We start from the raw sequence: 19,426 nt of genomic DNA, 5'->3' as shown, positions 1-19,426 counted from the left end.
TTCTGTTTCCTTAAGCTCAAAGAGTTACTATGATATTACTGTATGGCATCGGGTGAAAACATTCAGTGAACTATAAGTGACTCACATGACCATCCAATATTGTCTTTATTGGACTTTAGTGTCTTTGGAAGGTATTGGATTAACATACATTTAGCCACAGAAATTGATCTCCTCTTCATTATGTTTCCAGTCTTGTAACATTTATTTTTGTATGAAGAAAAAATGATCATTAATAGAATCCTTCAGATTATCCATTTCTAAAGCCAGCAAGGGTAGAAAGCATGCTGAAAAAAGAGGATGAGCATAGACATTTCCACCATGGCTACATGCCATGGGACAGTCTGTGGGTGCTCAGGGTACTCAGGCTTAGTTAAAGTAGCCATGAGTCAGTCAATGCTGGTGTAAAGAGACTATGCAGGAGAGCTGGTAGCTGCCGTTAGCTCCTTGGGGCTCCTCCCTGTTGCCACTTACTTTGGCTATAAGTTAAGTATCTCTTGATAGAGACAACTTGGCTGTTGTGGGTATTATCCAGCTCTGAATATGGTATTGTATTCATTAGTGATAGAAGCCCGTATCTCATCCTCTGGAGCAATCGCTCTCCAGAGTCTTTACATAATGCCACGGAGATACTCGGTGCCTAGAAGTAAACATGGTAACAGTAGTTAGTCTCTTAGGGAGCCAAATATGCCTTTTATATAATATACCTTCTATATAATCCATGGCCTGGTATTTTCTGTAGTTCTGATAACATGGCTTCTTAAGGTACTCAGGTGTGCTCAAAGAATATCTAAGTGCCAAGAAGAGTCTTGCTAATATTAATGTTTAAAGAGAAATCCATCTTGAAAGGTGTCTGAAGTGCAAGGGAAGGCTGAACAGTTTTAGACTGCCCAGATGGATCGACATAGGAATGAAGCATGGCAGGAGACACAAGTAGACAACAAATAGGAGCACTAAACTGGAGGGATGTCTGAACTATATTTCATCTGTGCAATCACAACCCAACGCTGCATCTCTTAGCCTCCAGTTCCTTATTTCTGGGATGGAGACACTAATATCCACTCTCCCTGTCCCGGAGGCAGTGGCGAGAATCGGAAGAAATAAAATTAAGAACTCCTGAATTCTCCTGCAATAGAATCAGAGTATCTCAGCAGTCAGTCTCCCTCCTGTAGTCTTAGCTTGTGATGTAGACAAAGAAATCAGACCCATTCTGTGCCTCAAAGGAGGGAAACAATCAGAGGCACAAGGAGGAAACAGTCCTTGAGAGAAGGAGGCTGGCACTGATTAGGTGAGAAAGGGGAAGATGGTAGGGGTACAGTGGAGAGACGATGGCTCTGGGCTTGACTGACCAAGGGGAAAGGGCACTTAATGAATGACCTGTTGTTTCGTAATGAATCTATGTCATCTCTGCCAATGGAAAGTAATAAAGACGGCACCCCTGGCCTGAAAGGGGATATGAACAAGGGACTGGAGACAGAATGGAGCAGGTGGAACACAGGAAGTATCAGGAGGAAAGCCACGAAAGATGAATGGGCTGTGAAGTTTGAGGCTCAGTTATCATGGTTCTTCCCATGACAAGCTAAGTGATCTAAATTACATTCCAGAAGTGACCAAGACTTTTCTTGCACCGGGGTTATCAACAACGCTTTATACCACGTCGTGCTGTGCTGTTAATGAGGCATTAAATTTCATTGACTCTTTTGGTGGGTCTCCAATTCTAAAGGATAGGGACAAAAAGATGACACACTGAGACTCAAAAAGGTCACCTGGTTGCTCCCAATGTTACACAAGAGAAGGGGACCACATGACTACTGTTCTGCTTTGCTTAGTAACAAATACTTTAGAAAATCAGTCTAGTAGGAAAATGTAAGATTGTTGTGGTAGACAAGGCTCTGGAGATGAGGATAGCTCAGTGTAGAGTGTACACTCAGCCTACACAAGGCCCTGGGCTCAACCCCAGCATCAAAAGAAAAGAAAATAGGAATGAGAGAAATCTACCAAGAGGTCCAGATTTGATGTTTCAGTAGTCTGTGCTAAAATGAACTTACAAGAATGAGCGTGATGTCAAGTGTGAGACATGTTTGTTTGCTTAATAGGCCTTTGACTTGGAGTTTTTGTCCTTCTATGGATAGAATTATGGACTTTATAAATTTGGCCTTTTCATAGTGTCTCAAAGTTCCTGCCTATTCCGTTCACATAAGATTTGTTTTTAATTTTATCACTCTCTTAAATCGAACGATCCAACTCCTCTGCTTTTTCTCCAAGACCTGATAGTCTGTCTTCTACATGCTCCATTCTGTTGACGAGGCTTTCCACTAGGCTTTCAATTAGTCTTGCTCAATTTCCACTTCATTTCATTCAATTTTCATTTCCAACTTTGTTTCAGGTTAGATTTTATTCACTATTTACATCTCTCTATTTTAATTCAACTTTCATATCCTGCATTGCCCTCGTGGTTTCTTTCAGCCATGTGATAGTTATATTTTTAATTGTTAGCCTGACATGACCTAGAGTAAACTTCTGGAGAAAGTCTCAATGGAAGACTGTCTGACCAGGTTAGCCTGTGGGCCTGTCCATGAGGACTTGTCTTCACTGCTCCAACTGCTGTGGGGAAAACCAGCCTGAAAGGAGGTGGCACTATCCCATGGTTTGGGGCCCTAGACTATATAAGAAGAGAGAAATCTAGCTGAGCAGTAATCATGCATTCATTCACTGCCTTCTGTGCCTGACTGTGGGTGTGATGCAATCAGGTGTCTCAAGCTCTTGCCACTGTCACTTGGCCACAGTGATGAACGATACCCTGGAGCTGTGGCTAGAGCAAGCTCTCTCTCCCTGGGTTGCTTCTTGTCAAGAGTATTTTATCACAGCAATAGAAAGGCAATGAAAGGAGAACCTGTGCTGAGGAGGGGTGGCCATTTTGTGACAACCACATAGTAATAATCATGTGACTTTCAGCCTCCTGGAACTATTCTTTTGGAAGAAGGTGGAAGAAGAAGTGTTTGGCATGTTAGGCTGTAAAAGTTCTTCGTCGCTGGAAACAGAACTTAATTCTTACCTTTGAAGATAAGAATGCTGAGAGAAATGCAGGAAGTGGAAGCCAGGCTCATGAGACTTCAGAATGGAATAAGGGCTCTATCAGGAGCTGGGATAGGAGCCACTCATGTGAGAGTTTACTCACGTTTCTGGCTTCATTCTGCCCATGTTCTGAAAAGCTAAGTGAAGTTGAACCAAGAGAAGATGGGCTGGTTTGTCTGTCAGAGGATATTTCAGATTGGGAAAGCGTTCAGGCTGGGAATAAGAAGGCGGGGATGATTAAAGAGATCAACACCACTGAAGGGAAATCTCCTGGGCCGCCCTGGAATGTCCTGAAGTGACACGCTATAGGCTGCATCTTATGGGGATCCTAGGCTAAAGGGGTTCCCTTGTTCCTCAAAAGCAACTGTATAGGAAAGTGTTTCCTCTGGGGTCAGCACACAAAATCAGATACAGGGATGGTCCAAGTGTGCTTTCTGCATTTTCAACTGGCAGCAAAACTTGACAATGGAAGCACCATCCTCATGGTATTAGATTTGAAGGCCTGAAAGATGAAAGATGGGGGTATCATGGAGAGCAACTGAGGCCAGGTACCATGTGTCAGGGTCCCAGTCCCTGCAGTGGAGGCCTTGGAAGGCCATTGTGTAAAGTTGTGAAGGTGAAGCTTCAATTGCCTTGGAGACCCCAGCATATGAGAGATGCCAGGAGACATCTGCTAAGGAGAACTGCAAGTATGGTGGAGTGGAGCTTGTCTAAGTCTATTAAAGAAGCTGTGTGTGCCACAGGTAGCGGAACAGTGAGGAGTGGAAGTCGAATACCTCAGCCCTTTTGGACCCCGGCAACATTATTATGAGTCCCAGATGCCAGGCAATGAGTCACATGATTTGGTGATTCCCTGATTCTTCTTCTTCTTCTTCTTCTTCTTCTTCTTCTTCTTCTTCTTCTTCTTCTTCTTCTTCTTCTTCTTCTTCTTTTTTAAATAATGTTTGCTCTGTGTCAATATGATGGAATTAATTTTTTTAAATTTTATGGGAACTTATAGTTAAGAGAATTTTGACTTTTAAAATGTTGGAATTTTTTAAAGACTGAGGGGACTTTTAAAGTTGGACTGTAGTTCACATTATGAGATAAACATAAGACTTTGGGAACAAGAGATAGAAGGTTTGGCTTAACATGATGTGCCTGTATGTCCCATTGAGAAGGGGCAGAGGCATGATGGGTAGTTTTAACTGTCAACTTGATATAAGCTAGAATCACCTGAAAAGGGAGTCCAGATGAGGTACGGCCTAGATCAGGTTGACCTGTGGATATGCCTATAAGGAATTTTTTCTTAATTAAGTTAGCCAAGGGAAGACCCTCCTTGAATATGAGGGGTACCATTCCCAGGATTGGGTCTGGACTGTGTAAGTAAACAGAACAGGCCGAGCATAAAAAGCATGCATGCATCACTTCATTCCCTGTGTTCTTGACTGGGCTGGAACTAGCTAGCTCATCTCCCTGCCTTGGCTGTAACCTTTTGTTAGTTGCTTTGGTGAGGGTGTTTTATCACAATAGCAGAAACATCTAAGTGATCTAAGGTTCAAGCCCACAAAATTGAACACTAGTGCCCCCATATTCAATCTTTACCCTCACCAGGCCAGGCTCTCTGCCATTCCTTTCACTTACCTTCCCATTTTAGCCCTTGTTGCTCTTGATGGAGGGAAAGATAGATGCACTGTGGGTTCCTCAGTAGCTATGGTGGCTTCAGCACCTACCGTGATACCTGACAGAGATAGTGCTAGTTGATGAAATCAATGCAAGCCTTTGGAGTTTTCTTTCTAAATGTGAGGTCAAATCATCAACTTTGCTTCAGGATTGGTTGTTCCTTTCTTGTCTCTAAAACAGAGTCACAATCTGCAGCATTTATCACTCCACGACCTCATTCCCCAGCATTGCCCAACTGTGCCAATCTGGTGTCTCCCCTCCTGAGTACTGAACACAAGATGCACTTTTTCGTCTCTGTGCTTGCTTCTAAACTCTCTAACCTAATGCCTGTGAGTCCTAGTTACCCAGAAAGCTCCCGTACCCATGCTGCCTCCTCCACATAAGCCCCTCCGTTGCTGCTGGGGCAGTTCTCCTCTACCCCGCCCCTATGCTTGGCATCCTCCTGTGCCAGAGGTCTCACTCAGAGTTCGGCAGGCATGTCCATCTACCTGAAAAGTCTGCTACAACAGGGCCCAGCTGAGTGTCATCCCTGGTAAGAAGTCAAACAAAGAAAAGTGGCAGAAAACCACTGTTTAGGGGAATGGTAATGGGCTTAACTTTGTAAAATTGACCCCTTTGCTGTTGTTTCTCTTAGTGAAAAGTAAGAATCATTTAAGCACATTTTAAAATGGCTGCCCCCCTCCCCTGCCTATTAAGATGCAGGATGGCAGCAAGTTAGAATCCAGGGTTCCCCTTATTCCTTATTCAGCAGAAAGGCCCGCGCAAACAAAAGGGGGAAAACTGACATATTTTGGATTGACAGATGTCAAGGGACACTACCGTCTAATTTCCTTGTTGATTAATTTGAAGGTAATTTCCTGGTAACCCAGGCTTCTTTAAAAAATGTATTTTAAGTGGCATGTTGGTAAAAGAAAATTAATTTCTCTGCATTAAACTTGCCAGCTTTTGAATTAATTGCATGAGCATAACAATCAATTAATAAATGTTAAGCAAACAAGGGAAAATCGGTCAATTAAAAATGACAAAATTGCTTCCAAGGGTAGATAAAGCATAAGATTGTCATAATGTTCACTTCGAACTTGAGACTGCCTGATTCAGTACAGTTCACTTCCCACTTTTCTGCACAGCACTCAAATCACCAAGGCTTGACTGTGCTTTCTTATAAATAAGTCACCACCTAAGCCCTCCTCACTGCTGTAGCAGCATTGAAGTAGCCAACACAAGTAGTAGCCACCCAGCATCCTGGGAGACAGTCACTGCTTTGGGAAGGTGCACCCTGCACATGGATTCCAAAAGAGGAACCTTTGCCGGGTATATCGGCACTCTCTAAGTATTACGTTCGGCCAGGAAGCTCTGTCTATTGTCTTCCTCAGATAATTTCTAGAACCTGGGCATAATTGAGAAATGGCAGGACCTAAAGACACTGTTGGCCTTCTTAAGACACTCAAATCAAATCTCCTTAAACATGGCACCAGCTATACTGTTATACCTGGTGCTGACCAGAGCCCAGGAGTCACAGGCTGACTCTGTTTCTAGATACTGAAATCTGTCCATACGTAGGAAATATGTTTCTTTCTGACTGGTAAAAGGTCCTGGGGATACACAGGCCATATTACTGGGGTGCATTGTTAGGCTTGCTTGACCTACTGGGCTTGTCTGCAGTCTGACTCACAAGTGTATATTATTAGAAACTGCCTTCCTTGTCCTATCAGACATAGATGGAAAAGGAAATCAGGCCTTGCAGCATATATAGCGTTATTCCCCTATTTCCCCAGGGGCATTTATTACAATGGGTATGTGTGATATTTCTGGAATGTGTCCATTTTAGAATTATAGGAGATCATTGAACAAAGCTTGGAGGAAAGTGTTGACATCCAAGAAGTACATTTAAATGGCTTCACCCAGCTGAATCATCTTCATTGGAATGTTGACAGTTTCTCAAATGTAATATAACGCAAATAAAAGCCATCCCAAAGGCATTCTGCCCTCCACCAGCCCTCTCCACCTCTACAAGTACTACCACCCTCCACGCTGAGACTATGGACAAAAATATAGGCCTGACTCAGTACTGCTCATTAATACATTAATACAGGCCCATTAATACATTAGACTCAGTACCGCTCCACTTCAGACCCATTAATACATTAGACCCAGTGCTGCTTTACCTCAGACCCATTAATACATTAGAAACTCAAACACTGGTCAAGTTGTCAACCCTGCCTTCAACATTTATCCAAATACAGTGAGGATGCATTACATCCTCCTGAACTACCATCTTCCCCCTTGCCTGGACCTCTGCGGGAGTATTCTACCTAATCTTCATGGTTTAACGTAGGTCCAGAGAGCAGCCTTGTAGAACCCTAGGAACATCCAACAGCTCACATCAGTCCTCCTTGTCAGCCCTATGTGTATCCCGAGAGCCTAGGGCAATGTCGGGCAGTAGATTAATCTCTGTGGTAGTTTTGAATGACTGAATGAAAGTATGTAGCTCAAATGGCATATACGGGATGATACAGCAACATCTGAACATCTGAAAATCATTATCTGACCACATTAGAAACCAACAAAGAACAGGGCATCTCCCCTTGAGTCTAAGTAATTCACACACCTGACAATCACCCACTCACCTCATCTCGCCCTACAAAATCGTTAATGGAAAAGAAGACATTGCGGATGAAGGAGGGTCACTGCCTCTCAGAGCCTCTCTTTTGGGAACCATGCCTGCCTAGACCAAAGCAGAACTAAGAAAGTAGATGCTGATCCAACCGGGCTTCTTTATCAGCTATCATGAGCTCGAATAGTCAAAAAAGCCATTATTAATTTTGGGTTTTTTTTTTCTAAAATTCCAGAGAAATAGCAAAAGATGTGATATTTTGACACTAATGAGACAATACCCAAAAAGGTGTGGTTTTAATTATAATAGATTTGGGAGAACCATTGAAGGACTGCAGGAGAGCAGCATGTTCCACCCACATCAGGGGAAAGTGCATTAATATCCCATGGTTTTGTTTTATTTAGCCTTTCCTGGCTGTGTAGAGCATCACCTGCGGTAATGGGAGGGCTTCTGGGGACTACATCAAATAGAGGCCTACAAAGACATTTTTATGTTTTCCTCTCTCCTGCCATGGATAGGTACTACACTACAGAGGAATATTTGCTCTGCCTTGTCCTACAAGTTTACAAGATTGGTTTGTTTGGTCACTGACACTCGTGATCTGACACAACCTTTCTAGCAGCTTCCATCCTTCAAAGGCTGAAAGTCACCACTTCCTGCACTGGCTCACTGTGCCTTTATCCAGGTTTCTACAGAACTATACTTCCCTCAAAGGGTGGATCTGTGCTGGGTGTGAGCACTCATGGTGAAGCCTGCACACGAGCACTGTTGCTGATTGCTTCATTAGAACCCTCTGCGCTTCCAGGGCCATATGCTTTCAAGTTTCTCTAAATGGTATTAGGGAAAAAATATCCTCAAGGCATTATTTTTAAAGGGGACTTCAAACGTTCCCCAAGTTAAAAAAAAAAAAAAAAAAAAAAAAAAAAAAGACAGCACGTTTGAACTCCAGGGAGTTGCAGGAGAAATCTCACTTAGCAAGACTGTGAAAATGGAGCCATCTTTTCAGTTTCAGGGGGGAAAGAAAGTGCTGGTCACAATCAGGGATACGTTTGAAAAGTGGATGGAGAAAGATGCAGAAAATCTCCAAATCCTTGAATCTTTACCATAAAATAGCAAAGCAGATCATGACTTGAGGTAGGAATTTTTTTTCAACAAGTATTCCTTTTTTAGGTGATCCAATGGGGAAATCTGAATACTCTCCCACATCTTCGGGGTGCCCAAGCCTATAAATTCTTCCCACTTCGTTACCCACAGGAGAGAGATCTAACATGGCCCCCTTTCTCTGCACTTGGATTACATGGATTCACACTGACTTTTTAAAGAGCAGAAAGCCAGGCCACAGGAAGGTAGAAGCCATTCCTTTGGTGATGCTTTATAGAGTTCTGTCCCAGAGGTCAAATTCTCCAAGTCCAAACTCTCCACTCTTAAATAGGTCCCAACCTGATTGGCTGTAATGATGTCTGGTTATGAAACCTGAGAGGGCATTATAGGTGTGGTGTTACCTATCAGAAGGTCTCCCGGGACCCCAACCCCCACTGATAATTCTAATTTCTTATATATACTCTATATTCAGTCAGAGGATGGTATGTGGTATGCTACGCCGTGAACAGTAAGAACTGATCCCTCTGTGTGTAGGTTTGTATTAAATTGAGATGCTTCCCATTTTCGCTGTCTGTTCCCACACTGGAGTTCCTGGTGTCAGTTTGGATTTGGCGTCTTGAGCATATTAAGGTTTTGCTAGTGTGTATGATGTTATTGCCAAGAGCGCACTTGCAGCAGTCTGCACTAGAACAGGCTTTGTGCCAATTACTTCAAAAAGTATTCTTGGAAATAAAGGGAAAGAGGGAACTTTTTTTTTTAAGGTTGTAGAGTGTGGTTTCTATTTTAGTTTTTAGAATCGATCTTTCCAAAATGATGACTCCTTTCAGCTTTGGGCTGTGCATCCTGTGCCCTGAGCCTTGCTTTAAGCCTTTCCACAAAATGGAAATCCTGATAAAGACATAGAAATAGCAACGGGAATCAACAGGACTGAGGAAAGTGCTGTCGCTGCTGACACTACACACCCCCCCCCAGTCTATTTAAACAGCTTCAGAAAAGAAACTGCTAGAAGCTGGTTAAGGAGTTTCCAAATGTGTGACTGTAAATGACGATCTCTAATCATGGCTGAATAAACCAAATGCAGCAAATGAGCTGGCGGCACGCACAGAAGGCCCGCGAGTGCTGGAATTGCATCTGCTGAATGGATAATGACCCGTGTCAGTGCATGGGTCTTTGGAAAGTTAAAGTCCTAAGTTTGATCAATTCATTTATATATGTACACAGACACAGAGGCAGACAGACATGCACACACACTTGTGCGCATGAGCACAAACATACACACAGAGACACATGCCCATGGATGTACATATTTAGAAAAAGAAAAGAGGAAAACGCCTTCTGACATATCATTCTGAAGGATAGGGAAAGCATTGGGCAAGTGATCATTCTTGGGTCTCATCACTAAGGAGTGTTCATCTAAATTCATAGAATACTGGAGTTTAAAAATATTTTCTAAAATATATATGGCCTACCTGTTTGCTTTAAACAATTTTAATTATCAAGAAATTTTAATGGTATAGTATTATTATTTATGTTCTTCCTTTAAGAGAATTAAACTGTTCCACCTCTGGAGACTGCCCTTCACTGATGATCAGCCTGGCTGTCAGGTCTGTGGACGACTCTTTAATTCCGAGACCTCTGTGACTAAGGAAGAGAAGGGCTGGCCCTACTCTATAGCTAAATCGTTTCTTCAAGGTTTTTTTTCCGGTTAAAGTACAGTCATCATTATCTCATGGTTCTTGCGGATGAAGGCGGAGCAGAGCAGGGCGTGCCTTTTGCGGAGCCACTTTCTTGTTTCCTCTTGGCCAGGACTGCCATCTTCACACAAGGGCGCTCACAGCTGGCCTGGAGCATTTGTTAGATTTGTTATAGCTTAAAGCATCCAAATAAAATCCTGCTAGCAAACTCAAGAGCAAAGTAAGAGACTTAGGACATGACTGGTTGTCCAACTCAGGAAATTTTATGTAAAACGCACCAAGGTGTTAAGCAGCAGCTGGAAACACATCCTTGCATTTGTTTCTAGCCAAACATAGAAATATATTGGGTCTTTCCTAATAAGATAGAAGCCTATGGGCTTGAAAGCCAGTGTACCTCATACCATAGCATTTCTCTGTGGGAATCGGAACAGAAGGAGGAAGTGGGGAGCCAGTTTTTATTCCTTGCCTGGCATTCAACTTGTTCCAAACCTTTTTTGTTTCCTGACATGGTTGGAAGATACAATTGCAGCCTGTTATGTTGAGAACTGCCTCTCCACCCTGTCAGTGGCTCGAAGCCACATGGGGTTCTGGGGGCCAGGAAGGGCGATGCCCATCCTCCACTGCAAGTGACAGGGAAGGAGAAAGTTGCCCTCTCCTACAGCGGCACAATGGTGCTCTGTCCTTCTCTAGGAGACTTTAATAACGTAACTGAATCAGGTGAAATTTGATCAGATGTGTACAGCCCAGCCTTCTCACTTTGCCACGCAACAATTTATAGAGGTGTTTCTACCACGGTCCTGTTTTATTAAATGATATTTGAAGTGTTCCACTCTTAGAGAAAATGTGGTTTATATCCTCGGCATGCATTTACATAATCTCGTTAAGGAGATCTCAGCAGCTTAGTTAAACCATCCCAATAAAAAAAAAAAAAATCTTATCTTTGGTAGAAGAAAGACTATTTTCTCCAGAGGAAACAAGAAGCAGATATGGGGTCTGGGCCCATTTTGAGAACATCAGCTGTAATTGTAGTTCTATTTTTCATGTTAGGTATTTGAACTTTGTTAAAAGAGATAGATGAGTAGTAATTTATGTTTGAGGACACAGTTATATAAGGAGAGAATGCTCTATCTGATGTTTATTAAATGTAGGTTTTAAAAACGCATTTTTACTTGTTAATAAATAAAAAAAAATAAAACAAGGATGATGAATTACCAGCATTCTCTCAGCTCCCCCACTGGAGCCATCAAATTAAGGGTTAACCTCCCAGGATCCCTGAATTAATCAGGAGCTGAGCCAGGGGCAGGATCAGGAGGGGGAGGGGATTGGCAGGGCTTAGCCTCCCCCCAGGAGGCTCCCAGCACAACAGAGCAGCCCACTGTGGTATAGCCACTGAGAAGGCAGAGTCTCTCACAAAGGAAAGAGCAGGCACCGGAAGCATGCCCCTGACCCACAGCAGCTCAGGCCGCTTGCTCATCAGGTGCCAATCCTCCGTTGTCTGGGAACCAAAGGCACCAGGTCTGACTAGTTTCCAGGGCAGAGTTCATTGTAAATGCCTGCTTTTCTCCTTTGGAAGGCAGGCTATGATGTGCCCCCTGGGTGGCTTTTATTAGGATCCATAGGTTCATCCAGCTCTCTGTGGAGAGAAGCTGCAGCTGGGCAGATAGTAAGGCCTGCCAACCGCTGCCATGCGAAGCCGAGGTCCTTCTGAGAGGCAGAGAATCCAAAGTTGTAGGAATGGGGCCTGGGAATTCCCCCTTCCTTACAAGCACACACAATTTTAGGAAGCACTAATTCCGGAAGTTGCTTCTGCTGGTTTGTTTAAACAGAACCCCAGATATCAACATCAGCTATTTTATGGTTTCTAATTAAAGAGCTCAATGTTCTTTCCCTCCGCACCTGGCCCTATTAATCATTTTAGGTATGTGTGCGCTGAGCAATCTAAGGGAATTCCTTCTGTGAGAGCAGCACTGCCCATGTTCGCACACATCTCTGCCTGACTGGGTTATCCTCCAGGACCTGAGCACCTCCGGGTGAGAACAGGGAGATTCTCGCCCTTCCTTCCCTGCACCCTGCTGTCCACAGTCTCCGATGTCCTGTAGCCTTGCTGCTCTGCCTGCTTCCCTTCCCGGGCTCACAGTCATCGGTCTATGCTCCTGTGACTTCACACTTCCGCCCTACTCACCTCCACCCAAATCTGAGGAGATGCACAGTCCTTGAAAAATTAACGCTCCCCACATAATTATAGCCCTTCCCATCAGGAAGACTGATTTCCGCCAGAATTCTTCTCTCTTGAAGCTGGTCAGACCTCTCCCTGGTACCCAGACTTGTCCTTCTCTTCTCCACTAGTGTCGAGCCCACCGGAAGCTCTCCCTACAGGCCCCACCCACCATCATCACCCCTGAGTTCACAGACACCTTTCCCACCTACCTGATAACATTTCAGGACCGCCTCTCCTCCTGCACCTCCCCCCTAGGCCCTGGAAGAGAGCTGTCTCATCATGTCCTGCCTGCCCATAGTTTATGTCCCCTGAATCATCTCTGCACAACCTTGCCACCTCTTTGGCAAGTCAGCCTTCCCCGCTTGAAGTCCCCTGTAACCCACGCCATATCTACAGTTTTAAAGTCTGCTTCTAGGACTAAAATCTGAGATCACGTAAAGAAAAGGGAAGCGACATGCTACATCCCGCCTCCTATGGAGTCTAAAGGTTCCAGGCTTTCTTCTCCATGCTGTTTGCTTCTATGAAGGGACCTGGTTACACCCAGGGCTCAGAGAGGAGGTTGTTGGTTGGTTGGCTTTCAAGCCTTGGGCGATGATCTTGGTGGTAGAAGTTAGGGATACAGATTTGTTCAAGTAGTCTCCAACCCTGTGAATATAGCCTGAACACTCAAAAGAACATCCCAGAAGAATTGCGTGAACTGACATCTGCAAGGTCAATATTACTATGCTGATGTAAATGAAGGGGCTGTGCTCTAGGCTAGTGATTTTGGTTCCATGGACACGGCTAAGCCCTTATCTCTCCCAAGTTTGAGGCCACCTCAGAGTTCTCCTTATTTAAATAACCAGCTGCCTCTTGCTCTTAAGCTACTGGTTGGATATAATCTATATTCTAAGCCAGACTTCTACAAGGGAAAGAAAAGAAAAGAGACCAGAGTGCCAGAAGGAAGCTCAATTTTTATGATAAATTTAGGCAGGCTCCCTTAAAGGACAAATAAAAAGTCTCTGAAGATGTTCTAAACCCAGAGACCTGTAGAGGGGTTTTTTTTTTTTTTTGCCTATAGTTCTTTTTGTCCCCTGCCCACCCTTGCTCTGTGCTGTGCTTTACATCACATGGAAAATAATGTCAATACCTCCTTTTGATAATATAACATTTCCCAATATTAGAGCTAGGATTTCTTTCTGAAGGAAAGGAGCCTAGCTTCCAGATGCCAACCTTCTCTCCTAGAGTATTGACAGAGACGGTTTTATCAGGCTCTTGCAGTGGGCTTGCTTATAATGAGACAATATTGAGAAACACATCTAAGTGTGTATCCCTAACAGCAGGCAAAAGCAAGGAGCACATGGCAGGAAAAGAGGTGGAAGTGTGTCCAGGAAGTGTGGCTTGTTACCACTCACGCACTCGCCTGTGTTCTGCAGACTGCTGTGCGGCATCACACACACACCACTCACCAGAGAAAGCTGCAAGTTAGGCCTTGACTTTTTCCACCTTGGGACAACCAAGCAATGCAGATCGGCCTGGCCTGCGGGCAGTATGACGGAAGGAGTTGAGGAGCGTTACTGGCTTTTGCATCTCCTGATGATAAGAATTTTGGAGAGGAAATCTGAGGCCATTTAGAGTGTGGCATCTAGAACTGGGGATACCATAACAAGCCTGAGTTTATTTCAGGATGTCGCTGGCAATGGAAAAGAAGGGCCTCTAGGAGCTTTCAGAAACTATTTTCTCAATGTGTGTGAATGTTTGCCTGCATGGATGTCTATGCGCCATGTGTATACAGTGCCCATGGAAGCCAGAAGAGGGCGTTAGTTTCCCTGAAGCTAGAATAACAATCCGTTATGAGCCACTATGTAAGTTCTGAGAACTGGACCCAGATCCTCTGGAAGAGCAGCCAGTGCTCTTAGCTGTGAACCATCTCTCCAGTCCCACCCACCCACCCCCCTTTTAACAAAAGTACAAATTCTCCTCTTCTCCCCCAGATATAGTCCAAGACCCCCTGTGGCAGTACCTGTAGCCCAGGGATGGAGTCTGCCCAGTTTGTACAGGACTCTGGCTTCAAGCTAATCCCTAACAACAGAAACAGACCCACGAACAAAAACACTCTCCTGGATGCCTGAAACCTCAACAGTGCCAAGCCAGATTGCTATGTTCTCCCCATGAGAAAGTTGAATTTATATGCCAACATTAGATTCGTAGGAATATAAGTCATTATAAAATGGGTAGTATAACAATATACTATCATAAAAGCTATCTGAGTGCTCTCCTCTCTCTCACACTTCCTCAATCTCTCGCTCTCACAAGGTTTCCCACCATGCTGTATCTCCTGACCACAGCTGACTATGACTGCATATGAAGAGAGGGTAGCCCCAACTGTCAGAGAATAAGGAAGCCTCTGCTTAGAAAAAACCAAAAATATATATTGCCTTAGGCTTCTGGTACTCAATGGGACAAAAAAAAAAGCCTTTGGCATTTTCTTCTTATCTATATTTTCTCCATTGATAATTTCATTGGATTTCTTAGTTTTTAACTATCATCTCTAAGGAAAGAAAAAAAAAACCCTTCCAGAACAATACATTGAACTATCATCACCACTTAGATACTCATCTCTTGCTTTCAACCATCTCTTGGGCACCTTTTCCATCTCCCCAGGGTGTGAAACACAGACTGATCCAAGAGAAATCCTGTTTGTCCCCACACTGGTCAGATGTACCTTCATTCTTGGTTGTCATTGTCATCATTGTGCTGTGACATATCCTCAAAAGTCATGGCACGTGGCAGACGGCCCCGCCAGTATAAGCCCTGCTGCACAAGCATGAGAACCTGAGCTGGGGTCCCGAGCACCACAGCAGAGGTGTGGAACCCCAGCTCTGGGCAGGTGGAGACAGGGGAACTCTGGATTCACTGGCTGGCTACCCTCACTGAGTGGTTGAGTCCCAGGCTCAGTGAAAGATTCTATCTTGAAAAAAAATAAAGTGGAAAGAAATAATGGTAGACACTCAGCATTGACCTCTGACCTCCAAACTATGCACACACATGAATGTGTGCACACATGTACACATGCTCATGCCCCCCCGCCCCCCGCACACACACACACACATTCGTGTCATGATGTCTTTTCTCAGCTTCTACTGACATTTAGGGTTCATCTTTCTCTTCTGCTGCCATGCCAACTAAAATGTCCCTAGAGCCCAGGGCTCCCCCTATAGGGCCAAGCTTCCTGTGCTTTATTGTTGGTCTCTTTATCTCACTGTTCCATGATTTTACCTACATCAACAATATGATATTGATTTCATGTAGTCTTCCCAATCTATTCAGCTGAAATTTTTCTTCCTGCACTCACAAAGAAATCTCCATCATTTTCTTATGAATGTACTTGCTAGACCAGACATAAATTAATAGACATTTCTACTCAGTACTCTCAGTAGCCTAGAAGTCCTATATGTAAACATTGATGCCAGGACCCTGCTCCCTGGGATACTTGCTTATTTGACCTTGGGTATAGCTATGGAGACTTTCAGAGCCCTTCTCAATGAGTCCAATGTGTATCAAAGTTAAAGAACTGGTGCAAACTCCAAACACATCTGGCAAATAGTCTTTAGTTGTTAGCATCCTCTCTGAAACTTTATATATAAATGCTAGGGTCTCAACCTAGTCCTACCAATCAGAATCCTGGAGGGGTTGGGGTGGAGTGGGGGTGAACTCGGAATCTACTGGTGAGGATGTCACATAACTATGACTGAGAGTCACTGTCTCCATCAGCCACAGCATCACCTCTTTATGGGCATCATGTATATTTTGCCTTGCCTCAGTCTAAACTTATTGAAGATGAGGTCATACTGGAATCCCTATGGTCTCTTTGCACCCAGAAAGATCACACATATCTCTCTTCAAGCTCACTGAAAAACCAAAGGACATCTTTGCCAAGGACACCTGGCCCACTACATCCATAGGTCCACACCCAAGGACTCAACCAATGACAGCGGGGAAAATATGTGGGGAAAAGTCATGGCATCTGCACTGAATATACACAAATGTTTTTCCCTGTCATTATTACTAAACACCACAAAGTAACAATGACTTATACAGCAGTTATTTTATATTAGGTAGTAGAAGTAACCTAGGCCTAACTCCGCATGTACAGGAGGCTATGCATAGGCTCTATGCAAATACTACACTATATATAGAACTTGAAAGGGGCCAAGCATTGGTGCTTGCCTGTAACACTAGCCTTCAGGAGGCTGAGGCAAGAGGATAGTGAGTTTGAGGTCAAAAGGAGAATTCTGAATTATATACAGATTTCAGTCTCTTAAGGAGCCCTGGAGCCGATGCCTCAGATATGGAGGGACGCATGTGTTTGTTCTCTTTATGGCAGGTTTTTAATATTTTACTTAGTGACTGAGAAATAGGTAGTCGTTTCTCTTGGTATCATCAAGTATCAAAGCTAGGATTTGAACTCAGGCCCTCTTTACAATTCTTGTTCTTTTACCTCTTAAGCCTAAAAGCAGAAATGAAATTTTTTAAAAAAAAATAGCTCTCTACATATTTGTATGCATGCTACAGGCACAGTCAGATTCTCAGCATAACCCATTACATAGAGGTAAAGGCATTACAAAAACAGCTTCCGGAAAATATATTAATTTAAACCCAAAATTTAGTCATGGGATCCAAAAGAATTTCATTCAATCCTACCCTCTCCCCACCCCCTTTTTTTCCTTCCCAAAGACTTTTCAACATCTTAGCTTTCCCTTCTAAGTCAAGTCATTCTGAAGATTCATAGTAGACCTTACCTAGGGTAGCAAGCTGCCATCTGGCATATATTTCTAGTGCTTCATTCAGTAAGAGCATGGGCATACAAAAAGCAAAACAAAACAGAACACCAGGCATAATAGCATTCAAATGACACTTGCATGAGACCCAGAAACCCAGGCTTCAGGCAACTTGCCATCTCTAAGCTAGGTGACTGGGCAGACAGTGGACTCCCCAGACCCTCTGTCCTTGCCTAAAGAATGGAAAATTTCATATTGTCATCCAGATATGTAATGTTATCATCTATCCAAAAATAAGACATTGGCCAGCACTAAATAGATATTTGGTCCTTAGCCTTACTGCTTGGTGTTAAAGGGAAAGGTGGTATTTAAAAGTCAGAGAGTCCTTTACCAACTCTAAAGCATCTGTGCGGACACCCTCCTTTGTTTCCAGAGTGTGACTGCAGGACGGTCACTGTTATCCCCATTTCACAGGAAGAAAATGTGAGACACAGAGAGGCTGAGTGCCTTGCCCCAGGTGACAGCATCAGAACACTGCAAGTCTAGACCCAATTGAACTCTGCTTTGTTTGTCCTCCAACGCCACGATGGCCACAGCCAAGCTTGGAGCCCAAAGGATAGACAGATGTGACACAGGAGCTCTGACTCCATATCTGCCTTCCCTACGTGTCCTCCAGCCCAGGTGCCTTGAAATTGCTGCAGAGCAGAACATCAAGCAGGGATTATTTGCTATATCATTTCTGGGTGTGGGTTTTTCTGAGCATGTATAGATCTCTGTGTTTCTAAGAAGCTGAGTTTTCCTGATAAAACAGGACAGATCATGATAAATGAGCATCTATATAAGCCTAGCTGGGAGGAGGACGGGACTGCAACACCCCTCCTGTGGCGTTAATCCTGTTTCTTTTAGCTATTTCTTTATTAGTTAATGAGGTCTTGCAAAAAAAAAAAAAAAGTGTATCTCTGATGGTGTTTTAGCACCCTTGCCTCCAGGAATGGTTTCAAATATTCATAAAGTGGCTCATCTGACCAAAGCTTAAAGCAAAGGTGCATTAAGTATGAATTTACTCAACTTCAAATGTGGGTGGTCGAAAAAAAGCCGCTGCAGAAATAACCTAAATAATCCTCCTGGCTGGTGTTTCCCCGGCTCCTGGGCTCTGGGCACTCATGTGAAGGGTGACAGAGTAGAGGTATTATTTACAACAGCCAGGGCTCTGAAGGGCAGCCCTGGAAGCTTTGATCCTGCTTCCTGACTGACAGGAGTGTGCACTGCTTTTGGAAAACAGAATAACTTAAGAGAAGCAAAAATAAAATGGAAAAGGAGTCGCTGGTCAAGCCCCTGGGAAGGAGAGATGCCTCCAGATGCTGTGGCCTGGTTCTGGAGAGGCAAGGCAAGGCGAAGAGAGGGGGACCTGGTCCTGCTTGGCTTCCTGGTGGCAAGGGAGCAAGTGTGGAATTGTGACAGGTGGGGCGACGCTCATGATGGATTCGGAGAGCAAAGTAGATGTGGGAACTTAGCCACAAAGCAGAGTTTCTTGTAGATTACACCACCTGAGGCTCCTATTTGGCCTTGTTTTATGTGATCCATACACAGGAACAGGGGCCTCAAATGCAGCAAGAGTTCACACGTGCATGTACATGCACGCGCGCACACACACACACATGCATGCAGAGAGAGAGAGAGAGAGAGAGAGAGAGAGAGAGAGAGAGAGAGAGAATTTCCAAGCTCTGATAGACACGCCCCATTTCTGTCTTCTCAAAGCATAGCCATAGGAGCCCCGCCCATTTATGGCTTTGCTTTGTCTAATGTAGCCTTTCTAGAAGCTGACCCTGTGGTTCTCCTCTGGTGGTTCGGGGTGGTAGGGATCCTTTGGCTGATCAACCAAACAATTCGGACCAGTATCTCAGGGGCAGGTGCTTCTGAGATGCCCCCAGAATTGCTGTGCATCTTCCTGACTCTACTGGAGTGTGAGTGCTAGAAATGCATTACAGGTCGAATCCCCCTGGGTGCTGCAGTCAATGGCTGAACTCCTGGTAACACAGCACTCCCCAGTGAGAAATGTCCGTCATCAAAAGAACCCATTCATATCACAGCCCTGAGTCTGTTATTCAGACTTTTGTAAAAATTCGCTGAATTTCCCCAATAAGGGAAATCTCTGAGCCACGACTTCCAGGAAACAGATGGCCATGTAATCTCTCTCACTACAAAATCAGAGAAAGATATCTCTTACCAACAAGGCTAATAACTCAAAACATTTCCTTCCACAGCTAGCTCAGTGCTCAGCATCTTAGTCATAGGATCTGATGAG

The 19,426-nt window shown here is 44.0% G+C and overlaps 1 protein-coding gene across 19 annotated transcripts in view; it reads left to right on the top strand.

Moving 5' to 3' along the window:
- NPAS3 (neuronal PAS domain protein 3) overlaps positions 1 to 19,426 on the top strand; it is an 836,020-nt gene that overhangs the window by 788,527 nt on the left and 28,067 nt on the right. The window lies entirely within an intron of this gene.

This window comes from Acomys minous, assembly GCF_964271855.1.
Source record: "Acomys minous genome assembly, chromosome: 8".
Lineage (NCBI taxonomy): Eukaryota > Metazoa > Chordata > Mammalia > Rodentia > Muridae > Acomys > Acomys minous.
Note: the sequence above shows the minus strand (reverse complement) of the source record. Positions and strands in the feature narration are given on the sequence as shown.